The following is a 23,204-nucleotide window of genomic DNA, read 5'->3' on the forward strand; positions in this document are numbered from 1 at the left end:
GCTCAAAGAATCGCACTTCTTGCACACCAAAACCCCACTCAATTCTACTCTCTTACTTCGACAATTCCTTCCAATCCTATTTGCCGGGCTAACATTTTCCCTGAAGAAGGGGCACCACAGCCAAGCTCTTTCCTCATCAGCACGTCGACATTGCCAGACTTGATGCCTTTGGAGGCTGGCTCTCTCAGATTGCAATGTTCACACGAATGTTGATGGCCAAGCGCACAGTACCTGCACAGTGCCTTGTTTGCCCTCACAAAGGTAGGGAGATCCTGGTGATTTTCTTGGCAGCAGGGCTCCAATTAGCACTTGTCGCAATAATATATTGTGATGCAAAGAAAGGCATGGGAATGAGAGGCTGAAATGTCCTGCTTGGAACCATTATTGGATTGTGGTTATATTAGAAGGCCTTGGCTTTGAATGGCAGCTGTGTTGCTTGTCTTTGGTCAAGTTGAGCAAGAAAAAGTGTATGGGAAAAGGATGCAAAATGCAAGTTGTTGCATGAAAGATGTGTGTCTGATTGTTGTTTGCAGTGCTGGAACGATGAATTTCCTTGCCGGCACGGCCCGATAAATCAAGTATGTTTAACAAATGGTCTTCGAGTCATAGAGTCATTTGCGGCACAGAAGGAGGCCATTCTGCCCATCCAGCGTATGCCGGCTCTCCATAGAACAATCCACTCAGTCCCATTGCTCTCGACCTGAAAGTTTATTTCCTTCAAGTGCCCATCCAATTTTCTTTTGAAATCATTCATTGTCTCTGCTTCCAACACCCTCAAAGGCAGCGAGTTCCAGCTCATTACCAGTAGCTGGGTAAAAATGTTCTTCCTCATATTCCCCATACATCTCTTGCCCAAAACTTTCGATCTGTGTCCCCTAGTCCTTGTACCATCAGCTACTGGCAACACGTTTTCTTTGCCTGCCTTATCTCAAACGGTCATAATCTTTACACCTCAATCAAATCTCTCCGCAATTTCCGTTGCTCCTCTGAGAACAACCCCAGCTTCTGCAACCTAACCTTGCAGCTAAAATCGCTCATCCCTGGAACCATTCTGGTCAATCTCCTCTGTAACCTCTCACATCCAACCTAAAGCCTGATGACCAAAAGTGTACGCAATACTCCTGTTGTGGCCTGACCAGAGATTTATAAAGGTTCAGCATAACTTTGCTGCTTTTGTACTCAATGATTCTATTTAAGAAGCCCAAGATCCTCTATGTTTTGCTGCCCACACTCTCAATATGTCCTGCAACCTTCATAAATCTATGCACATGCACCCCCAGGTTCCTCTGTCCTTGCACACTCTTTCCAACTGTGCCATTAAGTCTATATGAGCTCAGCCCATCCTTTCTGCCAAAATGCATCACCTCACACTTGTTGATATGAAATTCCATTTGCCACTTGTCTGCCCATTCTGCTAGGCTATCTATGTCGTCTTGAAGTCAATTTGTATCATGCTCACCGTTTGCCATTCCTCCAAGTTTGGTATGATTGGCAAATTTTGAAATCTTCTGCTCAGTTGCAATATCCAAGTTATTTCTACATCTCCAAAAAAACCACCGCTAGTCCTATGACTGACCCTTGCGCAACACCACTGTCTACCATCCTCCAGTGTGAAAAGTAACGATTGACCATGATGAGCTGTTTTGTGTCCTGAAAGCAATATTTTTGATCCAAGCTGAGACTGCCTGTTTCTGGTTTGTGTTTGCACAGAAGGAACAAATGTTATACAGCAGTTAGTGTAAACATTTGGAGCACACTTTCCAAAACAGACACAACCAGCTGTCAGGATGGCCGAGTGGTCTAAGGCGCCAGACTCAAGGAGTGTTTGTCCTTGCCTCTCTTGTGGCTCTGGAATTCTGGTCTCTCTTAAGGGGCGTGGGTTCAAATCCCACTCCTGACATCACTTTTTTTCATCCACACAAAACCTCACAGCATCACACTGCCTGCTCAGCTTGCCTGCAATTTGCACGTGCCACCTTCAATTACTTCAATCCTACTGCCATTTGCCAACAAACACAAGGCACAGCTCCACAAACATGGCCTTTCCTCAGGAAACCTCACAAATCCTCAGCCTGTCCTTCCACATAATGCTTCAAATCACACTTCTGCCATCAACCATTTCCCACACTCCAATGCCAGCACTCTGACTAAATTATCTTATGCCCCACCTCCTTGCTGCATTCCTCATTGCTTTCTAGCATTATGACTTGCAATCCCACTGCACGCACTGCTGCTTTTCACAAACAGGACAACACGCTCAAAGAATCGCACTTGTTGCACACCAAAACCCCACTCAATTCTACTCTCTTACTTCGACAATTCCTTCCAATCCTATTTGCCGGGCTAACATTTTCCCTGAAGAAGGGGCACCACAGCCAAGCTCTTTCCTCATCAGCACGTCGACATTGCCAGACTTGATGCCTTTGGAGGCTGGCTCTCTCAGATTGCAATGTTCACACGAATGTTGATGGCCAAGCGCATAGTACCTGCACAGTGCCTTGTTTGCCCTCACAAAGGTAGGGAGATCCTGGTGATTTTCTTGGCAGCAGGGCTCCAATTAGCACTTGTCGCAATAATATATTGTGATGCAAAGAAAGGCATGGGAATGAGAGGCTGAAATGTCCTGCTTGGAACCATTATTGGATTGTGGTTATATGAGAAGGCCTTGGCTTTGAATGGCAGCTGTGTTGCTTGTCTTTGGTCAAGTTGAGCAAGAAAAAGTGTATGGGAAAAGGATGCAAAATGCAAGTTGTTGCATGAAAGATGTGTGTCTGATTGTTGTTTGCAGTGCTGGAACGATGAATTTCCTTGCCGGCACGGCCCGATAAATCAAGTATGTTTAACAAATGGTCTTCGAGTCATAGAGTCATTTGCGGCACAGAAGGAGGCCATTCTGCCCATCCAGCGTATGCCGGCTCTCCATAGAACAATCCACTCAGTCCCATTGCTCTAGACCTGAAAGTTTATTTCCTTCAAGTGCCCATCCAATTTTCTTTTGAAATCATTCATTGTCTCTGCTTCCAACACCCTCAAAGGCAGCGAGTTCCAGCTCATTACCAGTAGCTGGGTAAAAATGTTCTTCCTCATATTCCCCATACATCTCTTGCCCAAAACCTTCGATCTGTGTCCCCTAGTCCTTGTACCATCAGCTACTGGCAACACGTTTTCTTTGCCTGCCTTATCTCAAACGGTCATAATCTTTACACCTCAATCAAATCTCTCCGCAATTTCCGTTGCTCCTCTGAGAACAACCCCAGCTTCTGCAACCTAACCTTGAAGCTAAAATCGCTCATCCCTGGAACCATTCTGGTCAATCTCCTCTGTAACCTCTCACATCCAACCTAAAGCCTGATGACCAAAAGTGTACGCAATACTCCTGTTGTGGCCTGACCAGAGATTTATAAAGGTTCAGCATAACTTTGCTGCTTTTGTACTCAATGATTCTATTTAAGAAGCCCAAGATCCTCTATGTTTTGCTGCCCACACTCTCAATATGTCCTGCAACCTTCATAAATCTTTGCACATGCACCCCCAGGTTCCTCTGTCCTTGCACACTCTTTCCAACTGTGCCATTAAGTCTATATGAGCTCAGCCCATCCTTTCTGCCAAAATGCATCACCTCACACTTGTTGATATGAAATTCCATTTGCCACTTGTCTGCCCATTCTGCTAGGCTATCTATGTCGTCTTGAAGTCAATTTGTATCATGCTCACCGTTTGCCATTCCTCCAAGATTGGTATGATTGGCAAATTTTGAAATCTTCTGCTCAGTTGCAATATCCAAGTTATTTCTACATCTCCAAAAAAAACACCGCTAGTCCTATGATTGACCCTTACGCAACACCAGTGTCTACCATCCTCCAGTGTGAAAAGTAACCATTGACCATGATGAGCTGTTTTGTGTCCTGAAAGCAATATTTTTGATCCAAGCTGAGACTGCCTGTTTCTGGTTTGTGTTTGCACAGAAGGAACAAATGTTATACAGCAGTTAGTGTAAACATTTGGAGCACACTTTCCAATACAGACACAACCAGCTGTCAGGATGGCCGAGTGGTCTAAAGCACCAGACTCAAGGAGTGTTTGTCCTTGCCTCTCTTGTGGCTCTGGAATTCTGGTCTCTCTTAAGGGGCGTGGGTTCAAATCCCACTCCTGACATCACTTTTTTCATCCACACAAAACCTCACAGCATCACACTGCCTGCTCAGCTTGCCTGCAATTTGCACGTGCCTCCTTCAATTACTTCAATCCGACTGCCATTTGCCAACAAACACAAGGCACAGCTCCACAAACATGGCCTTTCCTCAGGAAACCTCACAAATCCTAAGCCTGTCCTTCCACATAATGCTTCAAATCACACTTCTGCCATCAACCATTTCCCACACTCCAATGCCAGCACTCTGACTAAATTATCTTTTGCCCCACCTCCTTGCTGCATTCCTCATTGCTTTCTAGCATTATGACTTGCAATCCCACTGCACGCACTGCTGCTTTTCACAAACAGGACAACACGCTCAAAGAATCGCACTTCTTGCACACCAAAACCCCACTCAATTCTACTCTCTTACTTCGACAATTCCTTCCAATCCTATTTGCCGGGCTAACATTTTCCCTGAAGAAGGGGCACCACAGCCAAGCTCTTTCCTCATCAGCACTTCGACATTGCCAGACTTGATGCCTTTGGAGGCTGGCTCTCTCAGATTGCAATGTTCACACGAATGTTGATGGCCAAGCGCACAGTACCTGCACAGTGCCTTGTTTGCCCTCACAAAGGTAGGGAGATCCTGGTGATTTTCTTGGCAGCAGGGCTCCAATTAGCACTTGTCGCAATAATATATTGTGCTGCAAAGAAAGGCATGGGAATGAGAGGCTGAAATGTCCTGCTTGGAACCATTATTGGATTGTGGTTATATTAGAAGGCCTTGGCTTTGAATGGCAGCTGTGTTGCTTGTCTTTGGTCAAGTTGAGCAAGAAAAAGTGTATGGGAAAAGGATGCAAAATGCAAGTTGTTGCACGAAAGATGTGTGTCTGATTGTTGTTTGCAGTGCTGGAACGATGAATTTCCTTGCCGGCACGGCCTGATAAGTCAAGTATGATTAACAAATGGTCTTCGAGTCATAGAGTCATTTGCGGCACAGAAGGAGGCCATTCTGCCCATCCAGCGTATGCCGGCTCTCCATAGAACAATCCACTCAGTCCCATTGCTCTAGACCTGAAAGTTTATTTCCTTCAAGTGCCCATCCAATTTTCTTTTGAAATCATTCATTGTCTCTGCTTCCAACACCCTCAAAGGCAGCGAGTTCCAGCTCATTACCAGTAGCTGGGTAAAAATGTTCTTCCTCATATTCCCCATACATCTCTTGCCCAAAACTTTCGATCTGTGTCCCCGAGTCCTTGTACCATCAGCTACTGGCAACACGTTTTCTTTGCCTGCCTTATCTCAAACGGTCATAATCTTTACACCTCAATCAAATCTCTCCGCAATTTCCGTTGCTACTCTGAGAACAACCCCAGCTTCTGCAACCTAACCTTGCAGCTAAAATCGCTCATCCCTGGAACCATTCTGGTCAATCTCCTCTGTAACCTCTCACATCCAACCTAAAGCCTGATGACCAAAAGTGTACGCAATACTCCTGTTGTGGCCTGACCAGAGATTTATAAAGGTTCAGCATAACTTTGCTGCTTTTGTACTCAATGATTCTATTTAAGAAGCCCAAGATCCTCTATGTTTTGCTGCCCACACTCTCAATATGTCCTGCAACCTTCATAAATCTATGCACATGCACCCCCAGGTTCCTCTGTCCTTGCACACTCTTTCCAACTGTGCCATTAAGTCTATATGAGCTCAGCCCATCCTTTCTGCCAAAATGCATCACCTCACACTTGTTGATATGAAATTCCATTTGCCACTTGTCTGCCCATTCTGCTAGGCTATCTATGTCGTCTTGAAGTCAATTTGTATCATGCTCACCGTTTGCCATTCCTCCAAGTTTGGTATGATTGGCAAATTTTGAAATCTTCTGCTCAGTTGCAATATCCAAGTTATTTCTACATCTCCAAAAAAACCACCGCTAGTCCTATGACTGACCCTTGCGCAACACCACTGTCTACCATCCTCCAGTGTGAAAAGTAACGATTGACCATGATGAGCTGTTTTGTGTCCTGAAAGCAATATTTTTGATCCAAGCTGAGACTGCCTGTTTCTGGTTTGTGTTTGCACAGAAGGAACAAATGTTATACAGCAGTTAGTGTAAACATTTGGAGCACACTTTCCAAAACAGACACAACCAGCTGTCAGGATGGCCGAGTGGTCTAAGGCGCCAGACTCAAGGAGTGTTTGTCCTTGCCTCTCTTGTGGCTCTGGAATTCTGGTCTCTCTTAAGGGGCGTGGGTTCAAATCCCACTCCTGACATCACTTTTTTTCATCCACACAAAACCTCACAGCATCACACTGCCTGCTCAGCTTGCCTGCAATTTGCACGTGCCACCTTCAATTACTTCAATCCTACTGCCATTTGCCAACAAACACAAGGCACAGCTCCACAAACATGGCCTTTCCTCAGGAAACCTCACAAATCCTCAGCCTGTCCTTCCACATAATGCTTCAAATCACACTTCTGCCATCAACCATTTCCCACACTCCAATGCCAGCACTCTGACTAAATTATCTTATGCCCCACCTCCTTGCTGCATTCCTCATTGCTTTCTAGCATTATGACTTGCAATCCCACTGCACGCACTGCTGCTTTTCACAAACAGGACAACACGCTCAAAGAATCGCACTTCTTGCACACCAAAACCCCACTCAATTCTACTCTCTTACTTCGACAATTCCTTCCAATCCTATTTGCCGGGCTAACATTTTCCCTGAAGAAGGGGCACCACAGCCAAGCTCTTTCCTCATCAGCACTTCGACATTGCCAGACTTGATGCCTTTGGAGGCTGGCTCTCTCAGATTGCAATGTTCACACGAATGTTGATGGCCAAGCGCACAGTACCTGCACAGTGCCTTGTTTGCCCTCACAAAGGTAGGGAGATCCTGGTGATTTTCTTGGCAGCAGGGCTCCAATTAGCACTTGTCGCAATAATATATTGTGCTGCAAAGAAAGGCATGGGAATGAGAGGCTGAAATGTCCTGCTTGGAACCATTATTGGATTGTGGTTATATTAGAAGGCCTTGGCTTTGAATGGCAGCTGTGTTGCTTGTCTTTGGTCAAGTTGAGCAAGAAAAAGTGTATGGGAAAAGGATGCAAAATGCAAGTTGTTGCACGAAAGATGTGTGTCTGATTGTTGTTTGCAGTGCTGGAACGATGAATTTCCTTGCCGGCACGGCCTGATAAGTCAAGTATGATTAACAAATGGTCTTCGAGTCATAGAGTCATTTGCGGCACAGAAGGAGGCCATTCTGCCCATCCAGCGTATGCCGGCTCTCCATAGAACAATCCACTCAGTCCCATTGCTCTAGACCTGAAAGTTTATTTCCTTCAAGTGCCCATCCAATTTTCTTTTGAAATCATTCATTGTCTCTGCTTCCAACACCCTCAAAGGCAGCGAGTTCCAGCTCATTACCAGTAGCTGGGTAAAAATGTTCTTCCTCATATTCCCCATACATCTCTTGCCCAAAACTTTCGATCTGTGTCCCCGAGTCCTTGTATCATCAGCTACTGGCAACACGTTTTCTTTGCCTGCCTTATCTCAAACGGTCATAATCTTTACACCTCAATCAAATCTCTCCGCAATTTCCGTTGCTCCTCTGAGAACAACCCCAGCTTCTGCAACCTAACCTTGCAGCTAAAATCGCTCATCCCTGGAACCATTCTGGTCAATCTCCTCTGTAACCTCTCACATCCAACCTAAAGCCTGATGACCAAAAGTGTACGCAATACTCCTGTTGTGGCCTGACCAGAGATTTATAAAGGTTCAGCATAACTTTGCTGCTTTTGTACTCAATGATTCTATTTAAGAAGCCCAAGATCCTCTATGTTTTGCTGCCCACACTCTCAATATGTCCTGCAACCTTCATAAATCTATGCACATGCACCCCCAGGTTCCTCTGTCCTTGCACACTCTTTCCAACTGTGCCATTAAGTCTATATGAGCTCAGCCCATCCTTTCTGCCAAAATGCATCACCTCACACTTGTTGATATGAAATTCCATTTGCCACTTGTCTGCCCATTCTGCTAGGCTATCTATGTCGTCTTGAAGTCAATTTGTATCATGCTCACCGTTTGCCATTCCTCCAAGTTTGGTATGATTGGCAAATTTTGAAATCTTCTGCTCAGTTGCAATATCCAAGTTATTTCTACATCTCCAAAAAAAACACCGCTAGTCCTATGACTGACCCTTGCGCAACACCACTGTCTACCATCCTCCAGTGTGAAAAGTAACGATTGACCATGATGAGCTGTTTTGTGTCCTGAAAGCAATATTTTTGATCCAAGCTGAGACTGCCTGTTTCTGGTTTGTGTTTGCACAGAAGGAACAAATGTTATACAGCAGTTAGTGTAAACATTTGGAGCACACTTTCCAAAACAGACACAACCAGCTGTCAGGATGGCTGAGTGGTCTAAGGCGCCAGACTCAAGGAGTGTTTGTCCTTGCCTCTCTTGTGGCTCTGGAATTCTGGTCTCTCTTAAGGGGCGTGGGTTCAAATCCCACTCCTGACATCACTTTTTTCATCCACACAAAACCTCACAGCATCACACTGCCTGCTCAGCTTGCCTGCAATTTGCACGTGCCACCTTCAATTACTTCAATCCTACTGCCATTTGCCAACAAACACAAGGCACAGCTCCACAAACATGGCCTTTCCTCAGGAAACCTCACAAATCCTCAGCCTGTCCTTCCACATAATGCTTCAAATCACACTTCTGCCATCAACCATTTCCCACACTCCAATGCCAGCACTCTGACTAAATTATCTTATGCCCCACCTCCTTGCTGCATTCCTCATTGCTTTCTAGCATTATGACTTGCAATCCCACTGCACGCACTGCTGCTTTTCACAAACAGGACAACACGCTCAAAGAATCGCACTTCTTGCACACCAAAACCCCACTCAATTCTACTCTCTTACTTCGACAATTCCTTCCAATCCTATTTGCCGGGCTAACATTTTCCCTGAAGAAGGGGCACCACAGCCAAGCTCTTTCCTCATCAGCACTTCGACATTGCCAGACTTGATGCCTTTGGAGGCTGGCTCTCTCAGATTGCAATGTTCACACGAATGTTGATGGCCAAGCGCACAGTACCTGCACAGTGCCTTGTTTGCCCTCACAAAGGTAGGGAGATCCTGGTGATTTTCTTGGCAGCAGGGCTCCAATTAGCACTTGTCGCAATAATATATTGTGCTGCAAAGAAAGGCATGGGAATGAGAGGCTGAAATGTCCTGCTTGGAACCATTATTGGATTGTGGTTATATTAGAAGGCCTTGGCTTTGAATGGCAGCTGTGTTGCTTGTCTTTGGTCAAGTTGAGCAAGAAAAAGTGTATGGGAAAAGGATGCAAAATGCAAGTTGTTGCACGAAAGATGTGTGTCTGATTGTTGTTTGCAGTGCTGGAACGATGAATTTCCTTGCCGGCACGGCCTGATAAGTCAAGTATGATTAACAAATGGTCTTCGAGTCATAGAGTCATTTGCGGCACAGAAGGAGGCCATTCTGCCCATCCAGCGTATGCCGGCTCTCCATAGAACAATCCACTCAGTCCCATTGCTCTAGACCTGAAAGTTTATTTCCTTCAAGTGCCCATCCAATTTTCTTTTGAAATCATTCATTGTCTCTGCTTCCAACACCCTCAAAGGCAGCGAGTTCCAGCTCATTACCAGTAGCTGGGTAAAAATGTTCTTCCTCATATTCCCCATACATCTCTTGCCCAAAACTTTCGATCTGTGTCCCCGAGTCCTTGTATCATCAGCTACTGGCAACACGTTTTCTTTGCCTGCCTTATCTCAAACGGTCATAATCTTTACACCTCAATCAAATCTCTCCGCAATTTCCGTTGCTCCTCTGAGAACAACCCCAGCTTCTGCAACCTAACCTTGCAGCTAAAATCGCTCATCCCTGGAACCATTCTGGTCAATCTCCTCTGTAACCTCTCACATCCAACCTAAAGCCTGATGACCAAAAGTGTACGCAATACTCCTGTTGTGGCCTGACCAGAGATTTATAAAGGTTCAGCATAACTTTGCTGCTTTTGTACTCAATGATTCTATTTAAGAAGCCCAAGATCCTCTATGTTTTGCTGCCCACACTCTCAATATGTCCTGCAACCTTCATAAATCTATGCACATGCACCCCCAGGTTCCTCTGTCCTTGCACACTCTTTCCAACTGTGCCATTAAGTCTATATGAGCTCAGCCCATCCTTTCTGCCAAAATGCATCACCTCACACTTGTTGATATGAAATTCCATTTGCCACTTGTCTGCCCATTCTGCTAGGCTATCTATGTCGTCTTGAAGTCAATTTGTATCATGCTCACCGTTTGCCATTCCTCCAAGTTTGGTATGATTGGCAAATTTTGAAATCTTCTGCTCAGTTGCAATATCCAAGTTATTTCTACATCTCCAAAAAAAACACCGCTAGTCCTATGACTGACCCTTGCGCAACACCACTGTCTACCATCCTCCAGTGTGAAAAGTAACGATTGACCATGATGAGCTGTTTTGTGTCCTGAAAGCAATATTTTTGATCCAAGCTGAGACTGCCTGTTTCTGGTTTGTGTTTGCACAGAAGGAACAAATGTTATACAGCAGTTAGTGTAAACATTTGGAGCACACTTTCCAAAACAGACACAACCAGCTGTCAGGATGGCTGAGTGGTCTAAGGCGCCAGACTCAAGGAGTGTTTGTCCTTGCCTCTCTTGTGGCTCTGGAATTCTGGTCTCTCTTAAGGGGCGTGGGTTCAAATCCCACTCCTGACATCACTTTTTTCATCCACACAAAACCTCACAGCATCACACTGCCTGCTCAGCTTGCCTGCAATTTGCACGTGCCACCTTCAATTACTTCAATCCTACTGCCATTTGCCAACAAACACAAGGCACAGCTCCACAAACATGGCCTTTCCTCAGGAAACCTCACAAATCCTCAGCCTGTCCTTCCACATAATGCTTCAAATCACACTTCTGCCATCAACCATTTCCCACACTCCAATGCCAGCACTCTGACTAAATTATCTTATGCCCCACCTCCTTGCTGCATTCCTCATTGCTTTCTAGCATTATGACTTGCAATCCCACTGCACGCACTGCTGCTTTTCACAAACAGGACAACACGCTCAAAGAATCGCACTTCTTGCACACCAAAACCCCACTCAATTCTACTCTCTTACTTCGACAATTCCTTCCAATCCTATTTGCCGGGCTAACATTTTCCCTGAAGAAGGGGCACCACAGCCAAGCTCTTTCCTCATCAGCACTTCGACATTGCCAGACTTGATGCCTTTGGAGGCTGGCTCTCTCAGATTGCAATGTTCACACGAATGTTGATGGCCAAGCGCACAGTACCTGCACAGTGCCTTGTTTGCCCTCACAAAGGTAGGGAGATCCTGGTGATTTTCTTGGCAGCAGGGCTCCAATTAGCACTTGTCGCAATAATATATTGTGCTGCAAAGAAAGGCATGGGAATGAGAGGCTGAAATGTCCTGCTTGGAACCATTATTGGATTGTGGTTATATTAGAAGGCCTTGGCTTTGAATGGCAGCTGTGTTGCTTGTCTTTGGTCAAGTTGAGCAAGAAAAAGTGTATGGGAAAAGGATGCAAAATGCAAGTTGTTGCACGAAAGATGTGTGTCTGATTGTTGTTTGCAGTGCTGGAACGATGAATTTCCTTGCCGGCACGGCCTGATAAGTCAAGTATGATTAACAAATGGTCTTCGAGTCATAGAGTCATTTGCGGCACAGAAGGAGGCCATTCTGCCCATCCAGCGTATGCCGGCTCTCCATAGAACAATCCACTCAGTCCCATTGCTCTAGACCTGAAAGTTTATTTCCTTCAAGTGCCCATCCAATTTTCTTTTGAAATCATTCATTGTCTCTGCTTCCAACACCCTCAAAGGCAGCGAGTTCCAGCTCATTACCAGTAGCTGGGTAAAAATGTTCTTCCTCATATTCCCCATACATATCTTGCCCAAAACTTTCGATCTGTGTCCCCTAGTCCTTGTACCATCAGCTACTGGCAACACGTTTTCTTTGCCTGCCTTATCTCAAACGGCCATAATCTTTACACCTCAATCAAATCTCTCCGCAATTTCCGTTGCTCCTCTGAGAACAACCCCAGCTTCTGCAACCTAACCTTGCAGCTAAAATCGCTCATCCCTGGAACCATTCTGGTCAATCTCCTCTGTTACCTCTCACATCCAACCTAAAGCCTGATGACCAAAAGTGTACGCAATACTCCTGTTGTGGCCTGACCAGAGATTTATAAAGGTTCAGCATAACTTTGCTGCTTTTGTACTCAATCATTCTATTTAAGAAGCCCAAGATCCTCTATGTTTTGCTGCCCACACTCTCAATATGTCCTGCAACCTTCATAAATCTATGCACATGCACCCCCAGGTTCCTCTGTCCTTGCACACTCTTTCCAACTGTGCCATTAAGTCTATATGAGCTCAGCCCATCCTTTCTGCCAAAATGCATCACCTCACACTTGTTGATATGAAATTCCATTTGCCACTTGTCTGCCCATTCTGCTAGGCTATCTATGTCGTCTTGAAGTCAATTTGTATCATGCTCACCGTTTGCCATTCCTCCAAGTTTGGTATGATTGGCAAATTTTGAAATCTTCTGCTCAGTTGCAAAATCCAAGTTATTTCTACATCTCCAAAAAAAAGACCGCTAGTCCTATGACTGACCCTTGCGCAACACCACTGTCTACCATCCTCCAGTGTGAAAAGTAACGATTGACCATGATGAGCTGTTTTGTGTCCTGAAAGCAATATTTTTGATCCAAGCTGAGACTGCCTGTTTCTGGTTTGTGTTTGCACAGAAGGAACAAATGTTATCCAGCAGTTAGTGTAAACATTTGGAGCACACTTTCCAATACAGACGCAACCAGCTGTCAGGATGGCCGAGTAGTCTAAGGCGCCAGACTCAAGGAGTGTTTGTCCTTGCCTCTTTTGTGGCTCTGGAATTCTGGTCTCTCTTAAGGGGCGTGGGTTCAAATCCCACTCCTGACATCACTTTTTTCATCCACACAAAACCTCACAGCATCACACTGCCTGCTCAGCTTGCCTGCAATTTGCACGTGCCTCCTTCAATTACTTCAATCCTACTGCCATTTGCCAACAAACACAAGACACAGCTCCACAAACATGGCCTTTCCTCAGGAAACCTCACAAATCCTAAGCCTGTCCTTCCACATAATGCTTCAAATCACACTTCTGCCATCAACCATTTCCCACACTCCAATGCCAGCACTCTGACTAAATTATCTTTTGCCCCACCTCCTTGCTGCATTCCTCATTGCTTTCTAGCATTATGACTTGCAATCCCACTGCACGCACTGCTGCTTTTCACAAACAGGACAACACGCTCAAAGAATCGCACTTCTTGCACACCAAAACCCCACTCAATTCGACTCTCTTACTTCGACAATTCCTTCCAATCCTATTTGCCGGGCTAACATTTTCCCTGAAGAAGGGGCACCACAGCCAAGCTCTTTCCTCATCAGCACTTCGACATTGCCAGACTTGATGCCTTTGGAGGCTGGCTCTCTCAGATTGCAATATTCACACGAATGTTGATGGCCAAGCGCACAGTACCTGCACAGTGCCTTGTTTGCCCTCAAAAAGGTAGGGAGATCCTGGTGATTTTCTTGGCAGCAGGGCTCCAATTAGCACTTGTCGCAATAATATATTGTGATGCAAAGAAAGGCATGGGAATGAGAGGCTGAAATGTCCTGCTTGGAACCATTATTGGATTGTGGTTATATGAGAAGGCCTTGGCTTTGAATGGCAGCTGTGTTGCTTGTCTTTGGTCAAGTTGAGCAAGAAAAAGTTTATGGGAAAAGGATGCAAAATGCAAGTTGTTGCATGAAAGATGTGTGTCTGATTGTTGTTTGCAGTGCTGGAACGATGAATTTCCTTGCCGGCACGGCCTGATAAGTCAAGTATGATTAACAAATGGTCTTCGAGTCATAGAGTCATTTGCGGCACAGAAGGAGGCCATTCTGCCCATCCAGCGTATGCCGGCTCTCCATAGAACAATCCACTCAGTCCCATTGCTCTAGACCTGAAAGTTTATTTCCTTCAAGTGCCCATCCAATTTTCTTTTGAAATCATTCATTGTCTCTGCTTCCAACACCCTCAAAGGCAGCGAGTTCCAGCTCATTACCAGTAGCTGGGTAAAAATGTTCTTCCTCATATTCCCCATACATCTCTTGCCCAAAACCTTCGATCTGTGTCCCCTAGTCCTTGTACCATCAGCTACTGGCAACACGTTTTCTTTGCCTGCCTTATCTCAAACGGTCATAATCTTTACACCTCAATCAAATCTCTCCGCAATTTCCGTTGCTCCTCTGAGAACAACCCCAGCTTCTGCAACCTAACCTTGCAGCTAAAATCGCTCATCCCTGGAACCATTCTGGTCAATCTCCTCTGTAACCTCTCACATCCAACCTAAAGCCTGATGACCAAAAGTGTACGCAATACTCCTGTTGTGGCCTGACCAGAGATTTATAAAGGTTCAGCATAACTTTGCTGCTTTTGTACTCAATGATTCTATTTAAGAAGCCCAAGATCCTCTATGTTTTGCTGCCCACACTCTCAATATGTCCTGCAACCTTCATAAATCTATGCACATGCACCCCCAGGTTCCTCTGTCCTTGCACACTCTTTCCAACTGTGCCATTAAGTCTATATGAGCTCAGCCCATCCTTTCTGCCAAAATGCATCACCTCACACTTGTTGATATGAAATTCCATTTGCCACTTGTCTGCCCATTCTGCTAGGCTATCTATGTCGTCTTGAAGTCAATTTGTATCATGCTCACCGTTTGCCATTCCTCCAAGATTGGTATGATTGGCAAATTTTGAAATCTTCTGCTCAGTTGCAATATCCAAGTTATTTCTACATCTCCAAAAAAAACACCGCTAGTCCTATGACTGACCCTTACGCAACACCAGTGTCTACCATCCTCCAGTGTGAAAAGTAACCATTGACCATGATGAGCTGTTTTGTGTCCTGAAAGCAATATTTTTGATCCAAGCTGAGACTGCCTGTTTCTGGTTTGTGTTTGCACAGAAGGAACAAATGTTATACAGCAGTTAGTGTAAACATTTGGAGCACACTTTCCAATACAGCCACAACCAGCTGTCAGGATGGCCGAGTGGTCTAAAGCACCAGACTCAAGGAGTGTTTGTCCTTGCCTCTCTTGTGGCTCTGGAATTCTGGTCTCTCTTAAGGGGCGTGGGTTCAAATCCCACTCCTGACATCACTTTTTTCATCCACACAAAACCTCACAGCATCACACTGCCTGCTCAGCTTGCCTGCAATTTGCACGTGCCTCCTTCAATTACTTCAATCCGACTGCCATTTGCCAACAAACACAAGGCACAGCTCCACAAACATGGCCTTTCCTCAGGAAACCTCACAAATCCTAAGCCTGTCCTTCCACATAATGCTTCAAATCACACTTCTGCCATCAACCATTTCCCACACTCCAATGCCAGCACTCTGACTAAATTATTTTATGCCCCACCTCCTTGCTGCATTCCTCATTGCTTTCTAGCATTATGACTTGCAATCCCACTGCACGCACTGCTGCTTTTCACAAACAGGACAACACGCTCAAAGAATCGCACTTCTTGCACACCAAAACCCCACTCAATTCTACTCTCTTACTTCGACAATTCCTTCCAATCCTATTTGCCGGGCTAACATTTTCCCTGAAGAAGGGGCACCACAGCCAAGCTCTTTCCTCATCAGCACTTCGACATTGCCAGACTTGATGCCTTTGGAGGCTGGCTCTCTCAGATTGCAATGTTCACACGAATGTTGATGGCCAAGCGCACAGTACCTGCACAGTGCCTTGTTTGCCCTCACAAAGGTAGGGAGATCCTGGTGATTTTCTTGGCAGCAGGGCTCCAATTAGCACTTGTCGCAATAATATATTGTGATGCAAAGAAAGGCATGGGAATGAGAGGCTGAAATGTCCTGCTTGGAACCATTATTGGATTGTGGTTATATGAGAAGGCCTTGGCTTTGAATGGCAGCTGTGTTGCTTGTCTTTGGTCAAGTTGAGCAAGAAAAAGTGTATGGGAAAAGGATGCAAAATGCAAGTTGTTGCACGAAAGATGTGTGTCTGATTGTTGTTTGCAGTGCTGGAACGATGAATTTCCTTGCCGGCACGGCCTGATAAATCAAGTATGTTTAACAAATGGTCTTCGAGTCATAGAGTCATTTGCGGCACAGAAGGAGGCCATTCTGCCCATCCAGCGTATGCCGGCTCTCCATAGAACAATCCACTCAGTCCCATTGCTCTAGACCTGAAAGTTTATTTCCTTCAAGTGCCCATCCAATTTTCTTTTGAAATCATTCATTGTCTCTGCTTCCAACACCCTCAAAGGCAGCGAGTTCCAGCTCATTACCAGTAGCTGGGTAAAAATGTTCTTCCTCATATTCCCCATACATCTCTTGCCCAAAACTTTCGATCTGTGTCCCCTAGTCCTTGTACCATCAGCTACTGGCAACACGTTTTCTTTGCCTGCCTTATCTCAAACGGTCATAATCTTTACACCTCAATCAAATCTCTCCGCAATTTCCGTTGCTCCTCTGAGAACAACCCCAGCTTCTGCAACCTAACCTTGCAGCTAAAATCGCTCATCCCTGGAACCATTCTGGTCAATCTCCTCTGTAACCTCTCACATCCAACCTAAAGCCTGATGACCAAAAGTGTACGCAATACTCCTGTTGTGGCCTGACCAGAGATTTATAAAGGTTCAGCATAACTTTGCTGCTTTTGTACTCAATGATTCTATTTAAGAAGCCCAAGATCCTCTATGTTTTGCTGCCCACACTCTCAATATGTCCTGCAACCTTCATAAATCTATGCACATGCACCCCCAGGTTCCTCTGTCCTTGCACACTCTTTCCAACTGTGCCATTAAGTCTATATGAGCTCAGCCCATCCTTTCTGCCAAAATGCATCACCTCACACTTGTTGATATGAAATTCCATTTGCCACTTGTCTGCCCATTCTGCTAGGCTATCTATGTCGTCTTGAAGTCAATTTGTATCATGCTCACCGTTTGCCATTCCTCCAAGTTTGGTATGATTGGCAAATTTTGAAATCTTCTGCTCAGTTGCAATATCCAAGTTATTTCTACATCTCCAAAAAAAACACCGCTAGTCCTATGACTGACCCTTGCGCAACACCACTGTCTACCATCCTCCAGTGTGAAAAGTAACGATTGACCATGATGAGCTGTTTTGTGTCCTGAAAGCAATATTTTTGATCCAAGCTGAGACTGCCTGTTTCTGGTTTGTGTTTGCACAGAAGGAACAAATGTTATCCAGCAGTTAGTGTAAACATTTGGAGCACACTTTCCAATACAGACGCAACCAGCTGTCAGGATGGCCGAGTGGTCTAAGGCGCCAGACTCAAGGAGTGTTTGTCCTTGCCTCTTTTGTGGCTCTGGAATTCTGGTCTCTCTTAAGGGGCGTGGGTTCAAATCCCACTCCTGACATCACTTTTTTCATCCACACAAAACCTCACAGCATCACACTGCCTGCTCAGCTTGCCTGCAATTTGCACGTGCCTCCTTCAATTACTTCAATCCTACTGCCATTTGCCAACAAACACAAGACACAGCTCCACAAACATGGCCTTTCCTCAGGAAACCTCACAAATCCTAAGCCTGTCCTTCCACATAATGCTTCAAATCACACTTCTGCCATCAACCATTTCCCACACTCCAATGCCAGCACTCTGACTAAATTATCTTTTGCCCCACCTCCTTGCTGCATTCCTCATTGCTTTCTAGCATTATGACTTGCAATCCCACTGCACGCACTGCTGCTTTTCACAAACAGGACAACACGCTCAAAGAATCGCACTTCTTGCACACCAAAACCCCACTCAATTCGACTCTCTTACTTCGACAATTCCTTCCAATCCTATTTGCCGGGCTAACATTTTCCCTGAAGAAGGGGCACCACAGCCAAGCTCTTTCCTCATCAGCACTTCGACATTGCCAGACTTGATGCCTTTGGAGGCTGGCTCTCTCAGATTGCAATATTCACACGAATGTTGATGGCCAAGCGCACAGTACCTGCACAGTGCCTTGTTTGCCCTCAAAAAGGTAGGGAGATCCTGGTGATTTTCTTGGCAGCAGGGCTCCAATTAGCACTTGTCGCAATAATATATTGTGATGCAAAGAAAGGCATGGGAATGAGAGGCTGAAATGTCCTGCTTGGAACCATTATTGGATTGTGGTTATATGAGAAGGCCTTGGCTTTGAATGGCAGCTGTGTTGCTTGTCTTTGGTCAAGTTGAGCAAGAAAAAGTTTATGGGAAAAGGATGCAAAATGCAAGTTGTTGCATGAAAGATGTGTGTCTGATTGTTGTTTGCAGTGCTGGAACGATGAATTTCCTTGCCGGCACGGCCTGATAAGTCAAGTATGATTAACAAATGGTCTTCGAGTCATAGAGTCATTTGCGGCACAGAAGGAGGCCATTCTGCCCATCCAGCGTATGCCGGCTCTCCATAGAACAATCCACTCAGTCCCATTGCTCTAGACCTGAAAGTTTATTTCCTTCAAGTGCCCATCCAATTTTCTTTTGAAATCATTCATTGTCTCTGCTTCCAACACCCTCAAAGGCAGCGAGTTCCAGCTCATTACCAGTAGCTGGGTAAAAATGTTCTTCCTCATATTCCCCATACATCTCTTGCCCAAAACCTTCGATCTGTGTCCCCTAGTCCTTGTACCATCAGCTACTGGCAACACGTTTTCTTTGCCTGCCTTATCTCAAACGGTCATAATCTTTACACCTCAATCAAATCTCTCCGCAATTTCCGTTGCTCCTCTGAGAACAACCCCAGCTTCTGCAACCTAACCTTGCAGCTAAAATCGCTCATCCCTGGAACCATTCTGGTCAATCTCCTCTGTAACCTCTCACATCCAACCTAAAGCCTGATGACCAAAAGTGTACGCAATACTCCTGTTGTGGCCTGACCAGAGATTTATAAAGGTTCAGCATAACTTTGCTGCTTTTGTACTCAATGATTCTATTTAAGAAGCCCAAGATCCTCTATGTTTTGCTGCCCACACTCTCAATATGTCCTGCAACCTTCATAAATCTATGCACATGCACCCCCAGGTTCCTCTGTCCTTGCACACTCTTTCCAACTGTGCCATTAAGTCTATATGAGCTCAGCCCATCCTTTCTGCCAAAATGCATCACCTCACACTTGTTGATATGAAATTCCATTTGCCACTTGTCTGCCCATTCTGCTAGGCTATCTATGTCGTCTTGAAGTCAATTTGTATCATGCTCACCGTTTGCCATTCCTCCAAGATTGGTATGATTGGCAAATTTTGAAATCTTCTGCTCAGTTGCAATATCCAAGTTATTTCTACATCTCCAAAAAAAACACCGCTAGTCCTATGACTGACCCTTACGCAACACCAGTGTCTACCATCCTCCAGTGTGAAAAGTAACCATTGACCATGATGAGCTGTTTTGTGTCCTGAAAGCAATATTTTTGATCCAAGCTGAGACTGCCTGTTTCTGGTTTGTGTTTGCACAGAAGGAACAAATGTTATACAGCAGTTAGTGTAAACATTTGGAGCACACTTTCCAATACAGACACAACCAGCTGTCAGGATGGCCGAAGTGGTCTAAAGCACCAGACTCAAGGAGTGTTTGTCCTTGCCTCTCTTGTGGCTCTGGAATTCTGGTCTCTCTTAAGGGGCGTGGGTTCAAATCCCACTCCTGACATCACTTTTTTCATCCACACAAAACCTCACAGCATCACACTGCCTGCTCAGCTTGCCTGCAATTTGCACGTGCCTCCTTCAATTACTTCAATCCGACTGCCATTTGCCAACAAACACAAGGCACAGCTCCACAAACATGGCCTTTCCTCAGGAAACCTCACAAATCCTAAGCCTGTCCTTCCACATAATGCTTCAAATCACACTTCTGCCATCAACCATTTCCCACACTCCAATGCCAGCACTCTGACTAAATTATTTTATGCCCCACCTCCTTGCTGCATTCCTCATTGCTTTCTAGCATTATGACTTGCAATCCCACTGCACGCACTGCTGCTTTTCACAAACAGGACAACACGCTCAAAGAATCGCACTTCTTGCACACCAAAACCCCACTCAATTCTACTCTCTTACTTCGACAATTCCTTCCAATCCTATTTGCCGGGCTAACATTTTCCCTGAAGAAGGGGCACCACAGCCAAGCTCTTTCCTCATCAGCACTTCGACATTGCCAGACTTGATGCCTTTGGAGGCTGGCTCTCTCAGATTGCAATGTTCACACGAATGTTGATGGCCAAGCGCACAGTACCTGCACAGTGCCTTGTTTGCCCTCACAAAGGTAGGGAGATCCTGGTGATTTTCTTGGCAGCAGGGCTCCAATTAGCACTTGTCGCAATAATATATTGTGATGCAAAGAAAGGCATGGGAATGAGAGGCTGAAATGTCCTGCTTGGAACCATTATTGGATTGTGGTTATATGAGAAGGCCTTGGCTTTGAATGGCAGCTGTGTTGCTTGTCTTTGGTCAAGTTGAGCAAGAAAAAGTGTATGGGAAAAGGATGCAAAATGCAAGTTGTTGCACGAAAGATGTGTGTCTGATTGTTGTTTGCAGTGCTGGAACGATGAATTTCCTTGCCGGCACGGCCTGATAAATCAAGTATGTTTAACAAATGGTCTTCGAGTCATAGAGTCATTTGCGGCACAGAAGGAGGCCATTCTGCCCATCCAGCGTATGCCGGCTCTCCATAGAACAATCCACTCAGTCCCATTGCTCTAGACCTGAAAGTTTATTTCCTTCAAGTGCCCATCCAATTTTCTTTTGAAATCATTCATTGTCTCTGCTTCCAACACCCTCAAAGGCAGCGAGTTCCAGCTCATTACCAGTAGCTGGGTAAAAATGTTCTTCCTCATATTCCCCATACATCTCTTGCCCAAAACTTTCGATCTGTGTCCCCTAGTCCTTGTACCATCAGCTACTGGCAACACGTTTTCTTTGCCTGCCTTATCTCAAACGGTCATAATCTTTACACCTCAATCAAATCTCTCCGCAATTTCCGTTGCTCCTCTGAGAACAACCCCAGCTTCTGCAACCTAACCTTGCAGCTAAAATCGCTCATCCCTGGAACCATTCTGGTCAATCTCCTCTGTAACCTCTCACATCCAACCTAAAGCCTGATGACCAAAAGTGTACGCAATACTCCTGTTGTGGCCTGACCAGAGATTTATAAAGGTTCAGCATAACTTTGCTGCTTTTGTACTCAATGATTCTATTTAAGAAGCCCAAGATCCTCTATGTTTTGCTGCCCACACTCTCAATATGTCCTGCAACCTTCATAAATCTATGCACATGCACCCCCAGGTTCCTCTGTCCTTGCACACTCTTTCCAACTGTGCCATTAAGTCTATATGAGCTCAGCCCATCCTTTCTGCCAAAATGCATCACCTCACACTTGTTGATATGAAATTCCATTTGCCACTTGTCTGCCCATTCTGCTAGGCTATCTATGTCCTCTTGAAGTCAATTTGTATCATGCTCACCGTTTGCCATTCCTCCAAGTTTGGTATGATTGGCAAATTTTGAAATCTTCTGCTCAGTTGCAATATCCAAGTTATTTCTACATCTCCAAAAAAAACACCGCTAGTCCTATGACTGACCCTTGCGCAACACCACTGTCTACCATCCTCCAGTGTGAAAAGTAACGATTGACCATGATGAGCTGTTTTGTGTCCTGAAAGCAATATTTTTGATCCAAGCTGAGACTGCCTGTTTCTGGTTTGTGTTTGCACAGAAGGAACAAATGTTATACAGCAGTTAGTGTAAACATTTGGAGCACACTTTCCAATACAGAAACAACCAGCTGTCAGGATGGCCGAGTGGTCTAAGGCGCCAGACTCAAGGAGTGTTTGTCCTTGCCTCTCTTGTGGCTCTGGAATTCTGGTCTCTCTTAAGGGGCGTGGGTTCAAATCCCACTCCTGACTTCACCTTTTTATCCACACAAAACCTCACAGCATCACACTGCCTGCTCAACTTGCCTGCAATTTGCACGTGCCTCCTTCAATTACTTCAATCCTACTGCCATTTGCCAACAAACACAAGACACAGCTCCACAAACATGGCCTTTCCTCAGGAAACCTCACAAATCCTAAGCCTGTCCTTCCACATAATGCTTCAAATCACACTTCTGCCATCAACCATTTCCCACACTCCAATGCCAGCACTCTGACTAAATTATCTTTTGCCCCACCTCCTTGCTGCATTCCTCATTGCTTTCTAGCATTATGACTTGCAATCCCACTGCACGCACTGCTGCTTTTCACAAACAGGACAACACGCTCAAAGAATCGCACTTCTTGCACACCAAAACCCCACTCAATTCGACTCTCTTACTTCGACAATTCCTTCCAATCCTATTTGCCGGGCTAACATTTTCCCTGAAGAAGGGGCACCACAGCCAAGCTCTTTCCTCATCAGCACTTCGACATTGCCAGACTTGATGCCTTTGGAGGCTGGCTCTCTCAGATTGCAATGTTCACACGAATGTTGATGGCCAAGCGCACAGTACCTGCACAGTGCCTTGTTTGCCCTCACAAAGGTAGGGAGATCCTGGTGATTTTCTTGGCAGCAGGGCTCCAATTAGCACTTGTCGCAATAATATATTGTGATGCAAAGAAAGGCATGGGAATGAGAGGCTGAAATGTCCTGCTTGGAACCATTATTGGATTGTGGTTATATGAGAAGGCCTTGGCTTTGAATGGCAGCTGTGTTGCTTGTCTTTGGTCAAGTTGAGCAAGAAAAAGTGTATGGGAAAAGGATGCAAAATGCAAGTTGTTGCACGAAAGATGTGTGTCTGATTGTTGTTTGCAGTGCTGGAACGATGAATTTCCTTGCCGGCACGGCCTGATAAATCAAGTATGTTTAACAAATGGTCTTCGAGTCATAGAGTCATTTGCGGCACAGAAGGAGGCCATTCTGCCCATCCAGCGTATGCCGGCT

General features: G+C 45.3%; 10 non-coding genes across 10 annotated transcripts; all 10 read left to right on the plus strand.

Moving 5' to 3' along the window:
• Window positions 1-1,781: 1,781 nt before the first annotated feature.
• trnal-caa (transfer RNA leucine (anticodon CAA)) lies at window positions 1,782-1,900 on the plus strand. Its single transcript has 2 exons — window positions 1,782-1,819; window positions 1,855-1,900. It is a non-coding gene; the product is annotated as a tRNA-Leu (tRNA).
• Window positions 1,901-4,036: 2,136 nt separating this feature from the next.
• trnal-caa (transfer RNA leucine (anticodon CAA)) lies at window positions 4,037-4,155 on the plus strand. The gene is made up of 2 exons: window positions 4,037-4,074; window positions 4,110-4,155. It is a non-coding gene; the product is annotated as a tRNA-Leu (tRNA).
• Window positions 4,156-6,290: 2,135 nt separating this feature from the next.
• trnal-caa (transfer RNA leucine (anticodon CAA)) lies at window positions 6,291-6,409 on the plus strand. Its single transcript has 2 exons — window positions 6,291-6,328; window positions 6,364-6,409. It is a non-coding gene; the product is annotated as a tRNA-Leu (tRNA).
• A 2,136-nt stretch (window positions 6,410-8,545) lies between these two features.
• trnal-caa (transfer RNA leucine (anticodon CAA)) lies at window positions 8,546-8,664 on the plus strand. The gene is made up of 2 exons: window positions 8,546-8,583; window positions 8,619-8,664. It is a non-coding gene; the product is annotated as a tRNA-Leu (tRNA).
• A 2,135-nt stretch (window positions 8,665-10,799) lies between these two features.
• On the plus strand, window positions 10,800-10,918 carry trnal-caa (transfer RNA leucine (anticodon CAA)). Its single transcript has 2 exons — window positions 10,800-10,837; window positions 10,873-10,918. It is a non-coding gene; the product is annotated as a tRNA-Leu (tRNA).
• Window positions 10,919-13,053: 2,135 nt separating this feature from the next.
• On the plus strand, window positions 13,054-13,172 carry trnal-caa (transfer RNA leucine (anticodon CAA)). Its single transcript has 2 exons — window positions 13,054-13,091; window positions 13,127-13,172. It is a non-coding gene; the product is annotated as a tRNA-Leu (tRNA).
• Window positions 13,173-15,307: 2,135 nt separating this feature from the next.
• trnal-caa (transfer RNA leucine (anticodon CAA)) lies at window positions 15,308-15,426 on the plus strand. The gene is made up of 2 exons: window positions 15,308-15,345; window positions 15,381-15,426. It is a non-coding gene; the product is annotated as a tRNA-Leu (tRNA).
• Window positions 15,427-17,561: 2,135 nt separating this feature from the next.
• Window positions 17,562-17,680, plus strand: trnal-caa (transfer RNA leucine (anticodon CAA)). The gene is made up of 2 exons: window positions 17,562-17,599; window positions 17,635-17,680. It is a non-coding gene; the product is annotated as a tRNA-Leu (tRNA).
• A 2,135-nt stretch (window positions 17,681-19,815) lies between these two features.
• On the plus strand, window positions 19,816-19,935 carry trnal-caa (transfer RNA leucine (anticodon CAA)). Its single transcript has 2 exons — window positions 19,816-19,854; window positions 19,890-19,935. It is a non-coding gene; the product is annotated as a tRNA-Leu (tRNA).
• Window positions 19,936-22,070: 2,135 nt separating this feature from the next.
• Window positions 22,071-22,189, plus strand: trnal-caa (transfer RNA leucine (anticodon CAA)). The gene is made up of 2 exons: window positions 22,071-22,108; window positions 22,144-22,189. It is a non-coding gene; the product is annotated as a tRNA-Leu (tRNA).
• Window positions 22,190-23,204: the final 1,015 nt, after the last annotated feature.

This window comes from Heterodontus francisci, chromosome 23, assembly GCF_036365525.1.
Source record: "Heterodontus francisci isolate sHetFra1 chromosome 23, sHetFra1.hap1, whole genome shotgun sequence".
Taxonomy (NCBI): Eukaryota; Metazoa; Chordata; class Chondrichthyes; order Heterodontiformes; family Heterodontidae; genus Heterodontus; species Heterodontus francisci.